We start from the raw sequence: 18,118 nt of genomic DNA on the forward strand, positions 1-18,118 counted from the left end.
CCTGCCCTATGTTGTTTATAATAAGTATAGGGTCCAAGCATTATCAGAATACATATTAAAACAGGTACTATTAATGGTAAGTCCTAGACATTTTTTTTATAATATGTCAGTATAAGGCACATGCAATTAGCATGGTCAAGAAAATTCTGTTTGAAAATAAACAGACATTTACTGTCATTGCTATGCAAATGAGCTTACATTAAAGCTAGTAAGAAAGCACACTTGTTCTGTTTTTTAACTGATAAAAGCAACACCATTAAGCTGGGGCATACAAATATTGAAAAAACACTAAGATTAGCTCTACTCCAAAGAAATCTTTAGTAAAAAAATAATAATTACTTCATTCTGAAGTCAAACCAGAGCATGACCAAAATTCCACCTGTCACATGAGTGCAATTCTGGCAGTCCTCATTCAGCTCAATGTGAGCACCCAATTTAAAAGACAGAACAAATATCTCAACAGGCTTCCCCTTGCTATAAGCATGGTTTGCATCCTTTTTGCATATGCTCCCAAATCTTTTAAGCAATTAGCATGGTCAAGAAAGTTCTGTTTGAAAAGAAACAGGCATTTACTGTCATTGCTATGCAAATAAGCTTACATTAAAGCTACGAAGAAAGCACATTAGTTCTGTTTTTGTGCCAATAAAAGAAACCCCAATAAGATGGGGCATGCAAAAATTGAGATAAAACTCAGTTTTACTCCTCTCCACGGAAATCTTTAGTAAAAGGCGAAAGATTTGTTCATTCTGAAGAGAAACCAGAGCATGACCAAGATTCCACCTGTCGCCTGAGTGCCGTGCTGGCAGTCCTCATTCAGCTCAAAGTGAGAAACCAATTTGAAAGAAAGAAAGCAGATATCTCACCAAGCATGGTTTGTACTCTTTTCCATGTGCTCCCAGATCTTACAAGCAATTAGCATGGTCAAGAAAGTTCTGTTTGAAAAGAAACAGACATTTACTGTCATTGCTATGCAAATGATCTTGGGGGTAAGCTCATCTGCATAGAAAGTGCCATTGTATTTAGTATTTAGAGTGGGCACTTGCTATTTCTACTTTGTGTGGCACTAAAAGAATCAGCATGGTAGCATTTTTTCTTATGTTTTGAATTATGGTCCCCCTCCTATATATTTTATATTATGTACATGTGTGTACACTTGAAGATGGAAAGTCCTTTAACTTGGACTAACACCCCATCACCTGCCCTATGTTGTTTATAATAAGTATAGGGTCAAAGCATTTCCAGAATACATATTAAAACAGGTACTATTAATGGTAAGTCCTGGACATTTTTTTTAATAATATGTTAGTATAAGGCACATGCAATTAGCATGGTCAAGAAAATTCTGTTTGAAAATAAACAGACATTTACTGTCATTGCTATGCAAATGAGCTTACATTAAAGCTAGTAAGAAAGCACACTTGTTGAAAATAAACAGACATTTACTGTCATTGCTATGCAAATGAGCTTACGTTAAAGCTACCAATAAAGCACACTTGTTCTGTCTTTAAACTGATAAAAGAAAGCCCAATAAGATGGGGCATGCAGAAATTCATATAAAACTCAGTTTTGCTCCTCTCCACAGAAATCTTTAATAAAAGGCGAAAGATTTGTTCATTCTGAAGAAAAACCAAAGCATGACGAAGATTCCACCTGTTGCCTGAGTGCAGTGCCGGCAGTCCTCATCCAGCTCAAAGTGAGCACCCAATTTGAAAGAAAGAAAGCAGATTTCTCACCAGGCTTCACCTTGCTATAAGCATGGTTTGTACTCTTTTCCATGTGCTCCCAGATCTTTCAAGCAATTAGCATGGTCAAGAAAGTTCTGTTTGAAAAGAAACAGACATTTACTGTCATTGTTATGCAAATTAACTTACATTAAAGCTACCAAGAAAGCACACTCGTTCTGTCTTTAAACCGAAAAAAGAAACCCCAATAAGATAGGACATGCAAAAATAGAGATAAAACTCAGTTTTGCTCCTCTCCACGGAAATCTTTAGTAAAAGGCAAAATATTTTTTTTTTCTGAAGACAAACCACAGCATGGCCAAAATTCTACATGTTGCCTGAGGGCCGTGCTGGCAGTCCTCATTCAGCTCAAAGTGAGAAACCAATTTAAAAGAAAGAAAGCAGACATCTCACCAAGCATGGTTTGTACTCTTTTCCATGTGCTCCCAGATCTTTCAAGCAATTAGCAAGGTAAAGAAAGCTCTGTTTGAAAAGAAACAGACATTTACTGTCATTGCTATGCAACTGAGCTTACATTAAAGCTACCAAGAATGCACACTCGTTCTGTCTTTAAACCAATAAAAGAAACCCCAATAAGATGGTGCATTCAGAAATTCAAATAAAACTCAGTTATGCTCCTCTCCACGGAAATCTTTAGTAAAAGGCGAAAGATTTGCTTGTTCTGAAGAGAAACCAGAGCATGACCAAGATTCCATCTGTCGCCTGAGTGCCGTGCCAGCAGTCCTCATTCAGCTCAAAGTGAGCACCCAATTTGCAAGAAAGAAAGAAAGAACGAACGCAGATTTCTCACCAGGCTTCACCTTGCTATAAGCATGGTATGTACACTATTCCATGTGCTCCCAAATCTTTCAAGCAATTAGCATGGTCAAGAAAGTTCTGTTTGAAAAGAAACAGACATTTACTGTCATTGCTATGCAAATGAGCTTACATTAAAGCACACTCATTCTGTCTTTAAACTGATAAAAGAAAGCCCAATAAGATGGGGCATGCAGAAATTCATATAAAACTCAGTTTTGCTCCTCTCCACAGAAATCTTTAATAAAAGGCGAAAGATTTGTTCATTCTGAAGAAAAACCAAAGCATGACGAAGATTCCACCTGTTGCCTGAGTGCAGTGCCGGCAGTCCTCATCCAGCTCAAAGTGAGCACCCAATTTGAAAGAAAGAAAGCAGATTTCTCACCAGGCTTCACCTTGCTATAAGCATGGTTTGTACTCTTTTCCATGTGCTCCCAGATCTTTCAAGCAATTAGCATGGTCAAGAAAGTTCTGTTTGAAAAGAAACAGACATTTACTGTCATTGTTATGCAAATTAACTTACATTAAAGCTACCAAGAAAGCACACTCGTTCTGTCTTTAAACCGAAAAAAGAAACCCCAATAAGATAGGACATGCAAAAATAGAGATAAAACTCAGTTTTGCTCCTCTCCACGGAAATCTTTAGTAAAAGGCAAAATATTTTTTTTTTCTGAAGACAAACCACAGCATGGCCAAAATTCTACATGTTGCCTGAGGGCCGTGCTGGCAGTCCTCATTCAGCTCAAAGTGAGAAACCAATTTAAAAGAAAGAAAGCAGACATCTCACCAAGCATGGTTTGTACTCTTTTCCATGTGCTCCCAGATCTTTCAAGCAATTAGCAAGGTAAAGAAAGCTCTGTTTGAAAAGAAACAGACATTTACTGTCATTGCTATGCAACTGAGCTTACATTAAAGCTACCAAGAATGCACACTCGTTCTGTCTTTAAACCAATAAAAGAAACCCCAATAAGAGGGGGCATTCAGAAATTCAAATAAAACTCAGTTATGCTCCTCTCCACGGAAATCTTTAGTAAAAGGCGAAAGATTTGCTTGTTCTGAAGAGAAACCAGAGCATGACCAAGATTCCATCTGTCGCCTGAGTGCCGTGCCAGCAGTCCTCATTCAGCTCAAAGTGAGCACCCAATTTGCAAGAAAGAAAGAAAGAACGAACGCAGATTTCTCACCAGGCTTCACCTTGCTATAAGCATGGTATGTACACTATTCCATGTGCTCCCAAATCTTTCAAGCAATTAGCATGGTCAAGAAAGTTCTGTTTGAAAAGAAACAGACATTTACTGTCATTGCTATGCAAATGAGCTAACATTAAAGCACAATCGTTCTATCATTAAACCGATAAAAGAAACCCCAATAAGATGGAGCATGCAAAAATTGAGATAAAACTCAGTTTTGCTCCTTTCTACTGAAATCTTTAGTAAAAGGCAAAAGATTTGTTCGTTCTGAAGAGAAACCAGAGCATGACCAAGATTTCACCTGTCACCTGAGTGCATGCCAGAAGTCCTCATTCAGCTCAAAGTGAGCACCCAATTTGAAAGAAAGAAAGCAGATTTCTCACCAAGCTTCCCCTTGCTATAAGCATGGTTTGTACTCTTTTCCATGTGCTCCCAGATCTTTCAAGCAATTAGCATGGACAAGAAAGTTCTGTTTGAAAAGAAACAGACATTTACTGTCAATGCTATGCAAATGAGCTTACATTAAAGCACACTCGTTCTATCTTTAAACCGATAAAAGAAACCCCAATAAGATAGGGCATGCAAAAATTGAGATAAAACTCAGTTTTGCTCCTCTCCACGGAAATCTTTAGTAAAAGGCGAAAGATTTGTTCATTCTGAAGAGAAACCAGAGCATGACAAAGATTCCACCTGTCGCCTGAGTGCCGTGCCAGCAGTCCTCATTCAGCTCAAAGTGAGCACCCATTTTGAAAGAAAGAAAGAAAGCAGGTTTCTCACCAGGCTTCCCCTTGCTATAAGCATGGCTTGTACTCTTTTCCATGTGCTCCCAGATTTTCAAGCAATTAGCAAGGTCAAGAAAGTTCTGTTTGAAAAAAAACAGACATTTACTGTCATTGTTATGCAAATGAGCTTACATTAAAGCACACTCGTTCTATCTTTAAACCGGTAAAAGAAACCCCAATAAGATGGGGCATGCAACAATTGAGATAAAACTCAGTTTTGCTTCTCTCCACGGAAGTCTTTAATAAAAGGCGAAAGATTTGTTCGTTCTGAAGAGAAACCAGAGCATGACCAAGATTCCACCTGTCGCCTGAGTGCCGTGCCAGCAGTCCTCATTCAGCTCAAAGTGTGGCCCAATTTGAAAGAAAGCAGATTTCTCACCAGGCTTCCCCTTGCTATAAGCATGGTTTGTACTCTTTTCCATGTACTCCCAGATCTTTCAAGCAATTATTATGGTCAAGAAAGTTCTGTTTGAAAAGAAACAGACATTTACTGTCATTGCTATGCAAATGAGCTTATATTAATGCACACTCGTTCTATCTTTAAACCAATAAAAGAAAACCCAATAAGATGGGGCATGCAACAATTGAGATAAAACTCAGTTTTGCTCCTTTCCACTGAAATCTTTAGTAAAAGGTGAAAGATTTGTTCGTTCTGAAGAGAAACTAGAGCATGACCAAGATTCCAACTGTCGCCTGAGTGTGTGCCAGAAGTCCTCATTCAGCTCAAAGTGAGCACCCAATATGAAAGAAAGAAAGCAGATTTCTCACGAGGCTTCCCCTTGCTATAAGCATGGTTTGTACTCTTTTCCATGTGCTCCCAGATCTTTCAAGCAATTAGTATGGTCAAGAAAGTTCTGTTTGAAAAGAAACAGACATTTACTGTCATTGTTATGCAAATAAACTTACATTAAAGCTACCAAGAAAGCACACTTGTTCTGTCTTTAAACTTATAAAAGAAACCCCAATAAAAATGGGGCATGCAAAAATTGAGATAAAACTCAGTTTTGCTCCTCTCCACGAAAATCTGTAGTAAAAGGGAAAAGATTTGTTCGTTCTGAAGAGAAACCAGAGCATGACCAAGATTCCACCTGTCGCCTGAGTGCCGTGCCAGCAGTCCTCATTCAGCTCAAAGTGAGCGCCCAATTTGAAAGAAAGAAAGCAGAATTCTCACCAGGCTTCCCCTTGCTATAAGCATGGTTTGTACTCTTTTCCATGTGCTCCCAGATATTTCAAGCAATTAGCATGGACAAGAAAATTCTGTTTGAAAAGTAACAGACATTTACTGTTATTGCTATGCAAATGAGCTTACATTAAAGCACACTCGTTCTATCTTTAAACCGATAAAAGAAACCCCAATAAGATGGGGCATGCAACAATTGAGATAAAACTCAGTTTTGCTCCTCTCCATGGAAATCTTTAGTAAAAGGCGAAAGATTTGCTCATTCTGAAAAGAAACCAGAGCATGACAAAGATTCCACCTGTCGCCTGAGTGCCGTGCCAGCAGTCCTCATTCAGCTCAAAGTGAGCGCCCAATTTGAAAGAAAGCACATTTCTCACCATGCTTCCCCTTGCTATAAGCATGGTTTGTACTCTTTTCCATGTGCTCCCAGATTTTTCAAGCAATTAGCATGGACAAGAAAGTTCTGTTTGAAAAGAAACAGACATTTACTGTCATTGCTATGCAAATGAGCTTACATTAAAGCACACTCATTCTATCTTTAAACCGATAAAAGAAAACCCAATAAGATGGAGCATGCAACAATTGAGATAAAACTCAGTTTTGCTCCTCTCCATGGAAATCTTTAGTAAAAAGCAAAAGATTTGTTCATTCTGAAGAGAAACCAGAGCATGACAAAGATTCCACCTGTCGCCTGAGTGCCGTGCCAGCAGTCCTCATTCAGCTCAAAGTGAGCGCCCAATTTGAAAGAAAGCACATTTCTCACCATGCTTCCCCTTGCTATAAGCATGGTTTGTACTCTTTTCCATGTGCTCCCAGATTTTTCAAGCAATTAGCATGGACAAGAAAGTTCTGTTTGAAAAGAAACAGACATTTACTGTCATTGCTATGCAAATGAGCTTACATTAAAGCACACTCATTCTGTCTTTAAACTGATAAAAGAAACCCCAATAAGATGGGGCATGCAAAAATTGAGATAAAACTCAGTTTTGCTCCTCTCCACGGAAATCTTTAGTAAAAGGCAAAAGATTTGTTCATTCTGAAGAGAAACCAGAGCATGACAAAGATTCCACCTGTCGCCTGAGTGCCGTGCCAGCAGTCCTCATTCAGCTCAAAGTGAGCGCCCAATTTGAAAGAAAGCACATTTCTCACCATGCTTCCCCTTGCTATAAGCATGGTTTGTACTCTTTTCCATGTGCTCCCAGATTTTTCAAGCAATTAGCATGGACAAGAAAGTTCTGTTTGAAAAGAAACAGACATTTACTGTCATTGCTATGCAAATGAACTTACATTAAAGCACACTCATTCTGTCTTTAAACTGATAAAAGAAACCCCAATAAGATGGGGCATGCAAAAAATTGAGATAAAACTCAGTTTTGCTCCTCTCCACGGTAATCTTTAGTAAAAGGCGAAAGATTTGTTCATTTTGAAGAGAAACCAGAGCATGACCAAGATTCCACCTGTCGCCTGAGTGCATGCCAGAAGTCCTCATTCAGCTCAAAGTGAGCACCCAATATGAAAGAAAGCAGATTTCTCACCAGACTTCCCCTTGCTATAAGCATGGTTTGTACTGTTTTCCATGTGCACCCAGATCTTTCAAGCAATTATTATGGTCAAGAAAGTTCTGTTTGAAAAGAAACAGACATTTACTGTCATTGCTATGCAAATGAGCTTATATTAATTCACACTCGTTCTATCTTTAAACCAATAAAAGAAAACCCAATAATATGGGGCATGCAAAAATTGAGATAAAACTCAGTTTTGCTCCTTTCCACTGAAATCTTTAGTAAAAGGCAAAAGATTTGTTCGTTCTGAAGAGAAACCAGAGCATGACCAAGATTTCACCTGTCACCTGAGTGCATGCCAGAAGTCCTCATTCAGCTCAAAGTGAGCACCCAATTTGAAAGAAAGAAAGCAGATTTCTCACCAAGCTTCCCCTTGCTATAAGCATGGTTTGTACTCTTTTCCATGTGCTCCCAGATCTTTCAAGCAATTAGCATGGACAAGAAAGTTCTGTTTGAAAAGAAACAGACATTTACTGTCAATGCTATGCAAATGAGCTTACATAAAAGCACACTTGTTCTATCTTTAAACCGACAAAAGAAACCCCAATAAGATAGGGCATGCAAAAATTGAGATAAAACTCAGTTTTGCTCCTCTCCACGGAAATCTTTAGTAAAAGGCAAAATATTTTTTTTTTCTGAAGACAAACCACAGCATGGCCAAAATTCTACATGTTGCCTGAGGGCCGTGCTGGCAGTCCTCATTCAGCTCAAAGTGAGAAACCAATTTAAAAGAAAGAAAGCAGACATCTCACCAAGCATGGTTTGTACTCTTTTCCATGTGCTCCCAGATCTTTCAAGCAATTAGCAAGGTAAAGAAAGCTCTGTTTGAAAAGAAACAGACATTTACTGTCATTGCTATGCAACTGAGCTTACATTAAAGCTACCAAGAATGCACACTCGTTCTGTCTTTAAACCAATAAAAGAAACCCCAATAAGAGGGGGCATTCAGAAATTCAAATAAAACTCAGTTATGCTCCTCTCCACGGAAATCTTTAGTAAAAGGCGAAAGATTTGCTTGTTCTGAAGAGAAACCAGAGCATGACCAAGATTCCATCTGTCGCCTGAGTGCCGTGCCAGCAGTCCTCATTCAGCTCAAAGTGAGCACCCAATTTGCAAGAAAGAAAGAAAGAACGAACGCAGATTTCTCACCAGGCTTCACCTTGCTATAAGCATGGTATGTACACTATTCCATGTGCTCCCAAATCTTTCAAGCAATTAGCATGGTCAAGAAAGTTCTGTTTGAAAAGAAACAGACATTTACTGTCATTGCTATGCAAATGAGCAAACATTAAAGCACAATCGTTCTATCATTAAACCGATAAAAGAAACCCCAATAAGATGGAGCATGCAAAAATTGAGATAAAACTTAGTTTTGCTCCTTTCCACTGAAATCTTTCGTAAAAGGCAAAAGATTTGTTCGTTCTGAAGAGAAACCAGAGCATGACCAAGATTTCACCTGTCACCTGAGTGCATGCCAGAAGTCCTCATTCAGCTCAAAGTGAGCACCCAATTTGAAAGAAAGAAAGCAGATTTCTCACCAGGCTTCCCCTTGCTATAAGCATGGTTTGTACACTTTTCCATGTGCTCCCAGATCTTTCAAGCAATTAGCATGGACAAGAAAGTTCTGTTTGAAAAGAAACAGACATTTACTGTCAATGCTATGCAAATGAGCTTACATTAAAGCACACTCGTTCTATCTTTAAACCGATAAAAGAAACCCCAATAAGATAGGGCATGCAAAAATTGAGATAAAACTCAGTTTTGCTCCTCTCCACGGAAATCTTTAGTAAAAGGCGAAAAATTTGTTCATTCTGAAGAGAAACCAGAGCATGACAAAGATTCTACCTGTCGCCTGAGTGCCGTGCCAGCAGTCCTCATTCAGCTCAAAGTGAGCACCCATTTTGAAAGAAAGAAAGAAAGCAGGTTTCTCACCAGGCTTCCCCTTGCTATAAGCATGGCTTGTACTCTTTTCCATGTGCTCCCAGATTTTCAAGCAATTAGCATGGTCAAGAAAGTTCTGTTTGAAAAAAAACAGACATTTACTGTCATTGTTATGCAAATGAGCTTACATTAAAGCACACTCGTTCTATCTTTAAACCGGTAAAAGAAACCCCAATAAGATGGGGCATGCAACAATTGAGATAAAACTCAGTTTTGCTCCTCTCCACAGAAGTCTTTAATAAAAGGCGAAAGATTTGTTCGTTCTGAAGAGAAACCAGAGCATGACCAAGATTCCACCTGTCGCCTGAGTGCCGTGCCAGCAGTCCTCATTCAGCTCAAAGTGTGGCCCAATTTGAAAGAAAGCAGATTTCTCACCAGGCTTCCCCTTGCTATAAGCATGGTTTGTACTCTTTTCCATGTGCTCCCAGATCTTTCAAGCAATTATTATGGTCAAGAAAGTTCTGTTTGAAAAGAAACAGACATTTACTGTCATTGCTATGCAAATGAGCTTATATTAATGCACACTCGTTCTATCTTTAAACCAATAAAAGAAAACCCAATAAGATGGGGCATGCAACAATTGAGATAAAACTCAGTTTTGCTCCTTTCCACTGAAATCTTTAGTAAAAGGTGAAAGATTTGTTCGTTCTGAAGAGAAACTAGAGCATGACCAAGATTCCAACTGTCGCCTGAGTGCGTGCCAGAAGTCCTCATTCAGCTCAAAGTGAGCACCCAATATGAAAGAAAGAAAGCAGATTTCTCACGAGGCTTCCCCTTGCTATAAGCATGGTTTGTACTCTTTTCCATGTGCTCCCAGATCTTTCAAGCAATTAGTATGGTCAAGAAAGTTCTGTTTGAAAAGAAACAGACATTTACTGTCATTGTTATGCAAATAAACTTACATTAAAGCTACCAAGAAAGCACACTTGTTCTGTCTTTAAACTTATAAAAGAAACCCCAATAAAAATGGGGCATGCAAAAATTGAGATAAAACTCAGTTTTGCTCCTCTCCACGAAAATCTGTAGTAAAAGGGAAAAGATTTGTTCGTTCTGAAGAGAAACCAGAGCATGACCAAGATTCCACCTGTCGCCTGAGTGCCGTGCCAGCAGTCCTCATTCAGCTCAAAGTGAGCGCCCAATTTGAAAGAAAGAAAGCAGAATTCTCACCAGGCTTCCCCTTGCTATAAACATGGTTTGTACTCTTTTCCATGTGCTCCCAGATATTTCAAGCAATTAGCATGGACAAGAAAATTCTGTTTGAAAAGTAACAGACATTTACTGTTATTGCTATGCAAATAAGTTTACATTAAAGCACACTTGTGCTATCTTTAAACCGATAAAAGAAACCCCAATAAGATGGGGCATGCAACAATTGAGATAAAACTCAGTTTTGCTCCTCTCCATGGAAATCTTTAGTAAAAGGCGAAAGATTTGCTCATTCTGAAAAGAAACCAGAGCATGACAAAGATTCCACCTGTCACCTGAGTGCCGTGCCAGCAGTCCTCATTCAGCTCAAAGTGAGCGCCCAATTTGAAAGAAAGCACATTTCTCACCATGCTTCCCCTTGCTATAAGCATGGTTTGTACTCTTTTCCATGTGCTCCCAGATTTTTCAAGCAATTAGCATGGACAAGAAAGTTCTGTTTGAAAAGAAACAGACATTTACTGTCATTGCTATGCAAATGAGCTTACATTAAAGCACACTCATTCTGTCTTTAAACTGATAAAAGAAACCCCAATAAGATGGGGCATGCAAAAATTGAGATAAAACTCAGTTTTGCTCCTCTCCACGGAAATCTTTAGTAAAAGGCGAAAGATTTGTTCGTTCTGAAGAGAAACCAGAGCATGACCAAGATTCCACCTGTTGCCTGAGTGCAGTGCCAGCAGTCCTCATTCAGCTCAAAATGAGCGCCAAATTTGAAAGAAAGCACATTTCTCACCATGCTTCCCCTTGCTATAAGCATGGTTTGTACTCTTTTCCATGTGCTCCCAGATATTTCAAGCAATTAGCATGGACAAGAAAATTCTGTTTGAAAAGTAACAGACATTTACTGTTATTGCTATGCAAATGAGCTTACATTAAAGCACACTCGTTCTATCTTTAAACCGATAAAAGAAAACCCAATAAGATGGAGCATGCAACAATTGAGATAAAACTCAGTTTTGCTCCTCTCCATGGAAATCTTTAGTAAAAAGCAAAAGATTTGTTCATTCTGAAGAGAAACCAGAGCATGACAAAGATTCCACCTGTCGCCTGAGTGCCGTGCCAGCAGTCCTCATTCAGCTCAAAGTGAGCGCCCAATTTGAAAGAAAGCACATTTCTCACCATGCTTCCCCTTGCTATAAGCATGGTTTGTACTCTTTTCCATGTGCTCCCAGATTTTTCAAGCAATTAGCATGGACAAGAAAGTTCTGTTTGAAAAGAAACAGACATTTACTGTCATTGCTATGCAAATGAACTTACATTAAAGCACACTCATTCTGTCTTTAAACTGATAAAAGAAACCCCAATAAGATGGGGCATGCAAAAATTGAGATAAAACTCAGTTTTGCTCCTCTCCACGGAAATCTTTAGTAAAAGGCGAAAGATTTGTTTGTTTTGAAGAGAAACCAGAGCATGACCAAGATTCCACCTGTCGCCTGAGTGCATGCCAGAAGTCCTCATTCAGCTCAAAGTGAGCACCCAATATGAAAGAAAGCAGATTTCTCACCAGACTTCCACTTGCTATAAGCATGGTTTGTACTGTTTTCCATGTGCACCCAGATCTTTCAAGCAATTATTATGGTCAAGAAAGTTCTGTTTGAAAAGAAACAGACATTTACTGTCATTGCTATGCAAATGAGCTTATATTAATTCACACTCGTTCTATCTTTAAACCAATAAAAGAAAACCCAATAATATGGGGCATGCAAAAATTGAGATAAAACTCAGTTTTGCTCCTCTCCACGGAGATCTTTAGTAAAAGGCGAAAGATTTGTTCGTTCTGAAGAGAGTCCAGAGCATGACCAAGATTCCACCTGTTGCCTGAGTGCCGTGCCAGCAGTCCTCATTCAGCTCAAAATGAGCGCCAAATTTGAAAGAAAGCACATTTCTCACCATGCTTCCCCTTGCTATAAGCATGGTTTGTACTCTTTTCCATGTGCTCCCAGATATTTCAAGCAATTAGCATGGACAAGAAAATTCTGTTTGAAAAGTAACAGACATTTACTGTTATTGCTATGCAAATGAGCTTACATTAAAGCACACTCGTTCTATCTTTAAACCGATAAAAGAAAACCCAATAAGATGGAGCATGCAACAATTGAGATAAAACTCAGTTTTGCTCCTCTCCATGGAAATCTTTAGTAAAAAGCAAAAGATTTGTTCATTCTGAAGAGAAACCAGAGCATGACAAAGATTCCACCTGTCGCCTGAGTGCCGTGCCAGCAGTCCTCATTCAGCTCAAAGTGAGCGCCCAATTTGAAAGAAAGCACATTTCTCACCATGCTTCCCCTTGCTATAAGCATGGTTTGTACTCTTTTCCATGTGCTCCCAGATTTTTCAAGCAATTAGCATGGACAAGAAAGTTCTGTTTGAAAAGAAACAGACATTTACTGTCATTGCTATGCAAATGAACTTACATTAAAGCACACTCATTCTGTCTTTAAACTGATAAAAGAAACCTCAATAAGATGGGGCATGCAAAAATTGAGATAAAACTCAGTTTTGCTCCTCTCCACGGAAATCTTTAGTAAAAGGCGAAAGATTTGTTCGTTCTGAAGAGAAACCAGAGCATGACCAAGATTCCACCTGTCGCCTGAGTGCATGCCAGAAGTCCTCATTCAGCTCAAAGTGAGCACCCAATATGAAAGAAAGCAGATTTCTCACCAGACTTCCCCTTGCTATAAGCATGGTTTGTACTCTTTTCCATGTGCTCCCAGATCTTTCAAGCAATTAGTATGGTCAAGAAAGTTATGTTTGAAAAGAAACAGACATTTACTGTCATTGTTATGCAAATAAACTTACATTAAAGCTACCAAGAAAGCACACTTGTTCTGTCTTTAAACTTATAAAAGAAACCCCAATAAAAATGGGGCATGCAAAAATTGAGATAAAACTCAGTTTTGCTCCTCTCCACGAAAATCTTTAGTAAAAGGGAAAAGATTTGTTCGTTCTGAAGAGAAACCAGAGCATGACCAAGATTCCACCTGTCGCCTGAGTGCCGTGCCAGCAGTCCTCATTCAGCTCAAAGTGAGCGCCCAATTTGAAAGAAAGAAAGCAGAATTCTCACCAGGCTTCCCCTTGCTATAAGCATGGTTTGTACTCTTTTCCATGTGCTCCCAGATCTTTCAAGCAATTATTATGGTCAAGAAAGTTCTGTTTGAAAAGAAACAGACATTTACTGTCATTGCTATGCAAATGAGCTTATATTAATGCACACTCGTTCTATCTTTAAACCAATAAAAGAAAACCCAATAAGATGGGGCATGCAACAATTGAGATAAAACTCAGTTTTGCTCCTTTCCACTGAAATCTTTAGTAAAAGGCGAAAGATTTGTTCGTTCTGAAGAGAAACTAGAGCATGACCAAGATTCCAACTGTCGCCTGAGTGTGTGCCAGAAGTCCTCATTCAGCTCAAAGTGAGCACCCAATATGAAAGAAAGAAAGCAGATTTCTCACGAGGCTTCCCCTTGCTATAAGCATGGTTTGTACTCTTTTCCATGTGCTCCCAGATCTTTCAAGCAATTAGTATGGTCAAGAAAGTTCTGTTTGAAAAGAAACAGACATTTACTGTCATTGTTATGCAAATAAACTTACATTAAAGCTACCAAGAAAGCACACTTGTTCTGTCTGAAAACTTATAAAAGAAACCCCAATAAAAATGGGGCATGCAAAAATTGAGATAAAACTCAGTTTTGCTCCTCTCCACGAAAATCTGTAGTAAAAGGGAAAAGATTTGTTAGTTCTGAAGAGAAACCAGAGCATGACCAAGATTCCACCTGTCGCCTGAGTGCCGTGCCAGCAGTCCTCATTCAGCTCAAAGTGAGCGCCCAATTTGAAAGAAAGAAAGCAGAATTCTCACCAGGCTTCCCCTTGCTATAAGCATGGTTTGTACTCTTTTCCATGTGCTCCAAGATATTTCAAGCAATTAGCATGGACAAGAAAATTCTGTTTGAAAAGTAACAGACATTTACTGTTATTGCTATGCAAATGAGCTTACATTAAAGCACACTCGTTCTATCTTTAAACCAATAAAAGAAACCCCAATAAGATAGAGCATGCAAAAATTGAGATAAAACTCAGTTTTGCTCCTCTTCACGGAAATCTTTAGTAAATGGCGAAAGATTTGTTCATTCTGAAGAGAAACCAGAGCATGACAAAGATTCCACCTGTCGCCTGAGTGCCGTGCCAGCAGTCCTCATTCAGCTCAAAGTGAGCACCCATTTTGAAAGAAAGAAAGCAGGTTTCTCACCAGGCTTCCCCTTGCTATAAGCATGGCTTGTACTCTTTTCCATGTGCTCCCAGATTTTCAAGCAATTAGCATGGTCAAGAAAGTTCTGTTTGAAAAAAAACAGACATTTACTGTCATTGTTATGCAAATGAGCTTACATTAAAGCACACTCGTTCTATCTTTAAACCGGTAAAAGAAACCCCAATAAGATGGGGCATGCAACAATTGAGATAAAACTCAGTTTTGCTCCTCTCCACGGAAATCTTTAATAAAAGGCGAAAGATTTGTTCGTTCTGAAGAGAAACCAGAGCATGACCAAGATTCCACCTGTCGCCTGAGTGCCGTGCCAGCAGTCCTCATTCAGCTCAAAGTGTGGCCCAATTTGAAAGAAAGAAAGCAGAATTCTCACCAGGCTTCCCCTTGCTATAAGCATGGTTTGTACTCTTTTCCATGTGCTCCCAGATATTTCAAGCAATTAGCATGGACAAGAAAATTCTGTTTGAAAAGTAACAGACATTTACTGTTATTGCTATGCAAATGAGCTTACATTAAAGCACACTCGTTCTATCTTTAAACCGATAAAAGAAAACCCAATAAGATGGAGCATGCAACAATTGAGATAAAACTCAGTTTTGCTCCTCTCCATGGAAATCATTAATAAAAAACAAAAGATTTGTTCATTCTGAAGAGAAACCAGAGCATGACAAAGATTCCACCTGTCGCCTGAGTGCCGTGCCAGCAGTCCTCATTCAGCTCAAAGTGAGCGCCCAATTTGAAAGAAAGCACATTTCTCACCATGCTTCCCCTTGCTATAAGCATGGTTTGTACTCTTTTCCATGTGCTCCCAGATTTTTCAAGCAATTAGCATGGACAAGAAAGTTCTGTTTGAAAAGAAACAGACATTTACTGTCATTGCTATGCAAATGAGCTTACATTAAAGCACACTCATTCTGTCTTTAAACTGATAAAAGAAACCCCAATAAGATGGGGCATGCAAAAATTGAGATAAAACTCAGTTTTGCTCCTCTCCACGGAAATCTTTAGTAAAAGGCGAAAGATTTGTTCGTTCTGAAGAGAAACCAGAGCATGACCAAGATTCCACCTGTCGCCTGAGTGCCGTGCCAGCAGTCCTCATTCAGCTCAAAATGAGCGCCCAATTTGAAAGAAAGCACATTACTCACCATGCTTCCCCTTGCTATAAGCATGGTTTGTACTCTTTTCCATGTGCTCCCAGATATTTCAAGCAATTAGCATGGACAAGAAAGTTCTGTTTGAAAAGAAACAGACATTTACTGTCATTGCTATGCAAATAAGCTTACATTAAAGCACACTCATTCTGTCTTTAAACTGATAAGAGAAACCCCAATAAGATGGGGCATGCAACAATTGAGATAAAACTCAGTTTTGCTCCTCTCCACGGAAATCTTTAGTAAAAGGCGAATGATTTGTTCGTTCTGAAGAGAAACCAGAGCAGAACCAAGATTCCACCTGTCGCCTGAGTGCCGTGCCAGCAGTCCTCATTCAGCTCAAAGTGTGCGCCCAATTTGAAAGAAAGCAGATTTCTCACCATGCTTCCCCTTGCTATAAGCATGGTTTGTACTGTTTTCCATGTGCACCCAGATCTTTCAAGCAATTAGCATGGTCAAGAAAGTTCTGTTTGAAAAGAAACAGACATTTACTGTCATTGCTATGCAAATGAGCTTATATTAATTCACACTCGTTCTATCTTTAAACCAATAAAAGAAAACCCAATAATATGGGGCATGCAAAAATTGAGATAAAACTCAGTTTTGCTCCTCTCCACGGAAATCTTTAGTAAAAGGCAAAAGATTTGTTCATTCTGAAGAGAAACCAGAGCATGACAAAGATTCCACCTGTCGCCTGAGTAAAGTGCCAGCAGTCCTCATTCAGCTCAAAGTGAGCACCCAATATGAAAGAAAGCAGATTTCTCACCAGACTTCCCATTGCTATAAGTATGGTTTGTACTCTTTTCCATGTGCTCCCAGATCTTTCAAGCAATTATTATGGTCAAGAAAGTTCTGTTTGAAAAGAAACAGACATTTACTGTCATTGCTATGCAAATGAGCTTATATTAAAGCACACTCGTTCTATCTTTAAACCAATAAAAGAAAACCCAATAAGATGGGGCATGCAACAATTGAGATAAAACTCAGTTTTGCTCCTTTCCACTGAAATCTTTAGTAAAAGGCGAAAGATTTGTTCGTTCTGAAGAGAAACTAGAGCATGACCAAGATTCCAACTGTCGCCTGAGTGCGTGCCAGAAGTCCTCATTCAGCTCAAAGTGAGCACCCAATATGAAAGAAAGAAAGCAGATTTCTCACGAGGCTTCCCTTTGCTATAAGCATGGTTTGTACTCTTTTCCATGTGCTCCCAGATCTTTCAAGCAATTAGTATGGTCAAGAAAGTTCTGTTTGAAAAGAAACAGACATTTACTGTCATTGTTATGCAAATAAACTTACATTAAAGCTACCAAGAAAGCACACTTGTTCTGTCTTTAAACTTATAAAAGAAACCCCAATAAAAATGGGGCATGCAAAAATTGAGATAAAACTCAGTTTTGCTCCTCTCCACGAAAATCTGTAGTAAAAGGGAAAAGATTTGTTCGTTCTGAAGAGAAACCAGAGCATGACCAAGATTCCACCTGTCGCCTGAGTGCCGTGCCAGCAGTCCTCATTCAGCTCAAAGTGAGCGCCCAATTTGAAAGAAAGAAAGCAGAATTCTCACCAGGCTTCCCCTTGCTATAAGCATGGTTTGTACTCTTTTCCATGTGCTCCCAGATATTTCAAGCAATTAGCATGGACAAGAAAATTCTGTTTGAAAAGTAACAGACATTTACTGTTATTGCTATGAAAATGAGCTTACATTAAAGCACACTCGTTCTATCTTTAAACCGATAAAAGAAACCCCAATAAGATGGGGCATGCAACAATTGAGATAAAACTCAGTTTTGCTCCTCTCCATGGAAATCTTTAGTAAAAGGCGAAAGATTTGCTCATTCTGAAAAGAAACCAGAGCATGACAAAGATTCCACCTGTCGCCTGAGTGCCGTGCCAGCAGTCCTCATTCAGCTCAAAGTGAGCGCCCAATTTGAAAGAAAGCACATATCTCACCATGCTTCCCCTTGCTATAAGCATGGTTTGTACTCTTTTCCATGTGCTCCCAGATATTTCAAGCAATTAGCATGGACAAGAAAATTCTGTTTGAAAAGTAACAGACATTTACTGTTATTGCTATGCAAATGAGCTTACATTAAAGCACACTCGTTCTATCTTTAAACCGATAAAAGAAACCCCAATAAGATAGAGCATGCAAAAATTGAGATAAAACTCAGTTTTGCTCCTCTCCACGGAAATCTTTAGTAAATGGCGAAAGATTTGTTCATTCTGAAGAGAAACCAGAGCATGACAAAGATTCCACCTGTCGCCTGAGTGCCGTGCCAGCAGTCCTCATTCAGCTCAAAGTGAGCACCCATTT

The 18,118-nt window shown here is 39.1% G+C and overlaps 44 non-coding genes across 44 annotated transcripts; all 44 read right to left on the reverse strand.

Moving 5' to 3' along the window:
* Positions 1 to 650: 650 nt before the first annotated feature.
* LOC134913308 (U5 spliceosomal RNA) lies at positions 651 to 766 on the reverse strand. Its single transcript, XR_010177085.1, has one exon. It is a non-coding gene; the product is annotated as a U5 spliceosomal RNA (small nuclear RNA).
* A 754-nt stretch (positions 767 to 1,520) lies between these two features.
* Positions 1,521 to 1,636, reverse strand: LOC134913475 (U5 spliceosomal RNA). Its single transcript, XR_010177231.1, has one exon. It is a non-coding gene; the product is annotated as a U5 spliceosomal RNA (small nuclear RNA).
* A 286-nt stretch (positions 1,637 to 1,922) lies between these two features.
* On the reverse strand, positions 1,923 to 2,038 carry LOC134913507 (U5 spliceosomal RNA). Its single transcript, XR_010177255.1, has one exon. It is a non-coding gene; the product is annotated as a U5 spliceosomal RNA (small nuclear RNA).
* Positions 2,039 to 2,307: 269 nt separating this feature from the next.
* On the reverse strand, positions 2,308 to 2,423 carry LOC134913413 (U5 spliceosomal RNA). Its single transcript, XR_010177177.1, has one exon. It is a non-coding gene; the product is annotated as a U5 spliceosomal RNA (small nuclear RNA).
* Positions 2,424 to 2,709: 286 nt separating this feature from the next.
* LOC134913476 (U5 spliceosomal RNA) lies at positions 2,710 to 2,825 on the reverse strand. The gene has a single exon (XR_010177232.1). It is a non-coding gene; the product is annotated as a U5 spliceosomal RNA (small nuclear RNA).
* Positions 2,826 to 3,111: 286 nt separating this feature from the next.
* Positions 3,112 to 3,227, reverse strand: LOC134913508 (U5 spliceosomal RNA). Its single transcript, XR_010177256.1, has one exon. It is a non-coding gene; the product is annotated as a U5 spliceosomal RNA (small nuclear RNA).
* Positions 3,228 to 3,496: 269 nt separating this feature from the next.
* Positions 3,497 to 3,612, reverse strand: LOC134913404 (U5 spliceosomal RNA). The gene has a single exon (XR_010177169.1). It is a non-coding gene; the product is annotated as a U5 spliceosomal RNA (small nuclear RNA).
* A 286-nt stretch (positions 3,613 to 3,898) lies between these two features.
* LOC134913412 (U5 spliceosomal RNA) lies at positions 3,899 to 4,014 on the reverse strand. The gene has a single exon (XR_010177176.1). It is a non-coding gene; the product is annotated as a U5 spliceosomal RNA (small nuclear RNA).
* A 273-nt stretch (positions 4,015 to 4,287) lies between these two features.
* Positions 4,288 to 4,403, reverse strand: LOC134913297 (U5 spliceosomal RNA). The gene has a single exon (XR_010177075.1). It is a non-coding gene; the product is annotated as a U5 spliceosomal RNA (small nuclear RNA).
* Positions 4,404 to 4,680: 277 nt separating this feature from the next.
* Positions 4,681 to 4,796, reverse strand: LOC134913406 (U5 spliceosomal RNA). Its single transcript, XR_010177171.1, has one exon. It is a non-coding gene; the product is annotated as a U5 spliceosomal RNA (small nuclear RNA).
* Positions 4,797 to 5,065: 269 nt separating this feature from the next.
* Positions 5,066 to 5,181, reverse strand: LOC134913473 (U5 spliceosomal RNA). The gene has a single exon (XR_010177229.1). It is a non-coding gene; the product is annotated as a U5 spliceosomal RNA (small nuclear RNA).
* Positions 5,182 to 5,466: 285 nt separating this feature from the next.
* On the reverse strand, positions 5,467 to 5,583 carry LOC134913442 (U5 spliceosomal RNA). Its single transcript, XR_010177203.1, has one exon. It is a non-coding gene; the product is annotated as a U5 spliceosomal RNA (small nuclear RNA).
* Positions 5,584 to 5,857: 274 nt separating this feature from the next.
* On the reverse strand, positions 5,858 to 5,973 carry LOC134913426 (U5 spliceosomal RNA). The gene has a single exon (XR_010177189.1). It is a non-coding gene; the product is annotated as a U5 spliceosomal RNA (small nuclear RNA).
* A 270-nt stretch (positions 5,974 to 6,243) lies between these two features.
* Positions 6,244 to 6,359, reverse strand: LOC134913465 (U5 spliceosomal RNA). Its single transcript, XR_010177222.1, has one exon. It is a non-coding gene; the product is annotated as a U5 spliceosomal RNA (small nuclear RNA).
* Positions 6,360 to 6,629: 270 nt separating this feature from the next.
* Positions 6,630 to 6,745, reverse strand: LOC134913284 (U5 spliceosomal RNA). The gene has a single exon (XR_010177064.1). It is a non-coding gene; the product is annotated as a U5 spliceosomal RNA (small nuclear RNA).
* A 270-nt stretch (positions 6,746 to 7,015) lies between these two features.
* On the reverse strand, positions 7,016 to 7,132 carry LOC134913383 (U5 spliceosomal RNA). Its single transcript, XR_010177150.1, has one exon. It is a non-coding gene; the product is annotated as a U5 spliceosomal RNA (small nuclear RNA).
* Positions 7,133 to 7,401: 269 nt separating this feature from the next.
* On the reverse strand, positions 7,402 to 7,517 carry LOC134913390 (U5 spliceosomal RNA). Its single transcript, XR_010177156.1, has one exon. It is a non-coding gene; the product is annotated as a U5 spliceosomal RNA (small nuclear RNA).
* A 273-nt stretch (positions 7,518 to 7,790) lies between these two features.
* LOC134913491 (U5 spliceosomal RNA) lies at positions 7,791 to 7,906 on the reverse strand. The gene has a single exon (XR_010177245.1). It is a non-coding gene; the product is annotated as a U5 spliceosomal RNA (small nuclear RNA).
* Positions 7,907 to 8,175: 269 nt separating this feature from the next.
* Positions 8,176 to 8,291, reverse strand: LOC134913405 (U5 spliceosomal RNA). Its single transcript, XR_010177170.1, has one exon. It is a non-coding gene; the product is annotated as a U5 spliceosomal RNA (small nuclear RNA).
* Positions 8,292 to 8,577: 286 nt separating this feature from the next.
* LOC134913441 (U5 spliceosomal RNA) lies at positions 8,578 to 8,693 on the reverse strand. The gene has a single exon (XR_010177202.1). It is a non-coding gene; the product is annotated as a U5 spliceosomal RNA (small nuclear RNA).
* Positions 8,694 to 8,966: 273 nt separating this feature from the next.
* On the reverse strand, positions 8,967 to 9,082 carry LOC134913311 (U5 spliceosomal RNA). Its single transcript, XR_010177087.1, has one exon. It is a non-coding gene; the product is annotated as a U5 spliceosomal RNA (small nuclear RNA).
* Positions 9,083 to 9,359: 277 nt separating this feature from the next.
* LOC134913454 (U5 spliceosomal RNA) lies at positions 9,360 to 9,475 on the reverse strand. The gene has a single exon (XR_010177212.1). It is a non-coding gene; the product is annotated as a U5 spliceosomal RNA (small nuclear RNA).
* Positions 9,476 to 9,744: 269 nt separating this feature from the next.
* Positions 9,745 to 9,860, reverse strand: LOC134913474 (U5 spliceosomal RNA). The gene has a single exon (XR_010177230.1). It is a non-coding gene; the product is annotated as a U5 spliceosomal RNA (small nuclear RNA).
* A 285-nt stretch (positions 9,861 to 10,145) lies between these two features.
* On the reverse strand, positions 10,146 to 10,262 carry LOC134913443 (U5 spliceosomal RNA). Its single transcript, XR_010177204.1, has one exon. It is a non-coding gene; the product is annotated as a U5 spliceosomal RNA (small nuclear RNA).
* A 274-nt stretch (positions 10,263 to 10,536) lies between these two features.
* LOC134913427 (U5 spliceosomal RNA) lies at positions 10,537 to 10,652 on the reverse strand. The gene has a single exon (XR_010177190.1). It is a non-coding gene; the product is annotated as a U5 spliceosomal RNA (small nuclear RNA).
* A 270-nt stretch (positions 10,653 to 10,922) lies between these two features.
* On the reverse strand, positions 10,923 to 11,038 carry LOC134913267 (U5 spliceosomal RNA). Its single transcript, XR_010177047.1, has one exon. It is a non-coding gene; the product is annotated as a U5 spliceosomal RNA (small nuclear RNA).
* Positions 11,039 to 11,308: 270 nt separating this feature from the next.
* On the reverse strand, positions 11,309 to 11,424 carry LOC134913466 (U5 spliceosomal RNA). The gene has a single exon (XR_010177223.1). It is a non-coding gene; the product is annotated as a U5 spliceosomal RNA (small nuclear RNA).
* A 270-nt stretch (positions 11,425 to 11,694) lies between these two features.
* On the reverse strand, positions 11,695 to 11,810 carry LOC134913285 (U5 spliceosomal RNA). The gene has a single exon (XR_010177065.1). It is a non-coding gene; the product is annotated as a U5 spliceosomal RNA (small nuclear RNA).
* Positions 11,811 to 12,079: 269 nt separating this feature from the next.
* On the reverse strand, positions 12,080 to 12,195 carry LOC134913409 (U5 spliceosomal RNA). Its single transcript, XR_010177174.1, has one exon. It is a non-coding gene; the product is annotated as a U5 spliceosomal RNA (small nuclear RNA).
* A 270-nt stretch (positions 12,196 to 12,465) lies between these two features.
* Positions 12,466 to 12,581, reverse strand: LOC134913467 (U5 spliceosomal RNA). Its single transcript, XR_010177224.1, has one exon. It is a non-coding gene; the product is annotated as a U5 spliceosomal RNA (small nuclear RNA).
* Positions 12,582 to 12,851: 270 nt separating this feature from the next.
* Positions 12,852 to 12,967, reverse strand: LOC134913295 (U5 spliceosomal RNA). The gene has a single exon (XR_010177073.1). It is a non-coding gene; the product is annotated as a U5 spliceosomal RNA (small nuclear RNA).
* A 281-nt stretch (positions 12,968 to 13,248) lies between these two features.
* On the reverse strand, positions 13,249 to 13,365 carry LOC134913367 (U5 spliceosomal RNA). The gene has a single exon (XR_010177136.1). It is a non-coding gene; the product is annotated as a U5 spliceosomal RNA (small nuclear RNA).
* Positions 13,366 to 13,639: 274 nt separating this feature from the next.
* LOC134913449 (U5 spliceosomal RNA) lies at positions 13,640 to 13,755 on the reverse strand. The gene has a single exon (XR_010177208.1). It is a non-coding gene; the product is annotated as a U5 spliceosomal RNA (small nuclear RNA).
* Positions 13,756 to 14,040: 285 nt separating this feature from the next.
* On the reverse strand, positions 14,041 to 14,157 carry LOC134913471 (U5 spliceosomal RNA). The gene has a single exon (XR_010177227.1). It is a non-coding gene; the product is annotated as a U5 spliceosomal RNA (small nuclear RNA).
* Positions 14,158 to 14,431: 274 nt separating this feature from the next.
* On the reverse strand, positions 14,432 to 14,547 carry LOC134913382 (U5 spliceosomal RNA). The gene has a single exon (XR_010177149.1). It is a non-coding gene; the product is annotated as a U5 spliceosomal RNA (small nuclear RNA).
* Positions 14,548 to 14,820: 273 nt separating this feature from the next.
* On the reverse strand, positions 14,821 to 14,936 carry LOC134913350 (U5 spliceosomal RNA). Its single transcript, XR_010177121.1, has one exon. It is a non-coding gene; the product is annotated as a U5 spliceosomal RNA (small nuclear RNA).
* A 273-nt stretch (positions 14,937 to 15,209) lies between these two features.
* On the reverse strand, positions 15,210 to 15,325 carry LOC134913529 (U5 spliceosomal RNA). The gene has a single exon (XR_010177273.1). It is a non-coding gene; the product is annotated as a U5 spliceosomal RNA (small nuclear RNA).
* Positions 15,326 to 15,595: 270 nt separating this feature from the next.
* LOC134913268 (U5 spliceosomal RNA) lies at positions 15,596 to 15,711 on the reverse strand. The gene has a single exon (XR_010177048.1). It is a non-coding gene; the product is annotated as a U5 spliceosomal RNA (small nuclear RNA).
* A 270-nt stretch (positions 15,712 to 15,981) lies between these two features.
* LOC134913418 (U5 spliceosomal RNA) lies at positions 15,982 to 16,097 on the reverse strand. Its single transcript, XR_010177182.1, has one exon. It is a non-coding gene; the product is annotated as a U5 spliceosomal RNA (small nuclear RNA).
* Positions 16,098 to 16,367: 270 nt separating this feature from the next.
* On the reverse strand, positions 16,368 to 16,483 carry LOC134913312 (U5 spliceosomal RNA). The gene has a single exon (XR_010177088.1). It is a non-coding gene; the product is annotated as a U5 spliceosomal RNA (small nuclear RNA).
* Positions 16,484 to 16,753: 270 nt separating this feature from the next.
* LOC134913450 (U5 spliceosomal RNA) lies at positions 16,754 to 16,869 on the reverse strand. Its single transcript, XR_010177209.1, has one exon. It is a non-coding gene; the product is annotated as a U5 spliceosomal RNA (small nuclear RNA).
* A 285-nt stretch (positions 16,870 to 17,154) lies between these two features.
* LOC134913444 (U5 spliceosomal RNA) lies at positions 17,155 to 17,271 on the reverse strand. Its single transcript, XR_010177205.1, has one exon. It is a non-coding gene; the product is annotated as a U5 spliceosomal RNA (small nuclear RNA).
* A 274-nt stretch (positions 17,272 to 17,545) lies between these two features.
* On the reverse strand, positions 17,546 to 17,661 carry LOC134913428 (U5 spliceosomal RNA). The gene has a single exon (XR_010177191.1). It is a non-coding gene; the product is annotated as a U5 spliceosomal RNA (small nuclear RNA).
* Positions 17,662 to 17,931: 270 nt separating this feature from the next.
* On the reverse strand, positions 17,932 to 18,047 carry LOC134913386 (U5 spliceosomal RNA). Its single transcript, XR_010177153.1, has one exon. It is a non-coding gene; the product is annotated as a U5 spliceosomal RNA (small nuclear RNA).
* Positions 18,048 to 18,118: the final 71 nt, after the last annotated feature.

The sequence above is a fragment of the Pseudophryne corroboree genome, chromosome 4 (genome assembly GCF_028390025.1).
Source record: "Pseudophryne corroboree isolate aPseCor3 chromosome 4, aPseCor3.hap2, whole genome shotgun sequence".
In the NCBI taxonomy this organism is placed as follows: Eukaryota; Metazoa; Chordata; class Amphibia; order Anura; family Myobatrachidae; genus Pseudophryne; species Pseudophryne corroboree.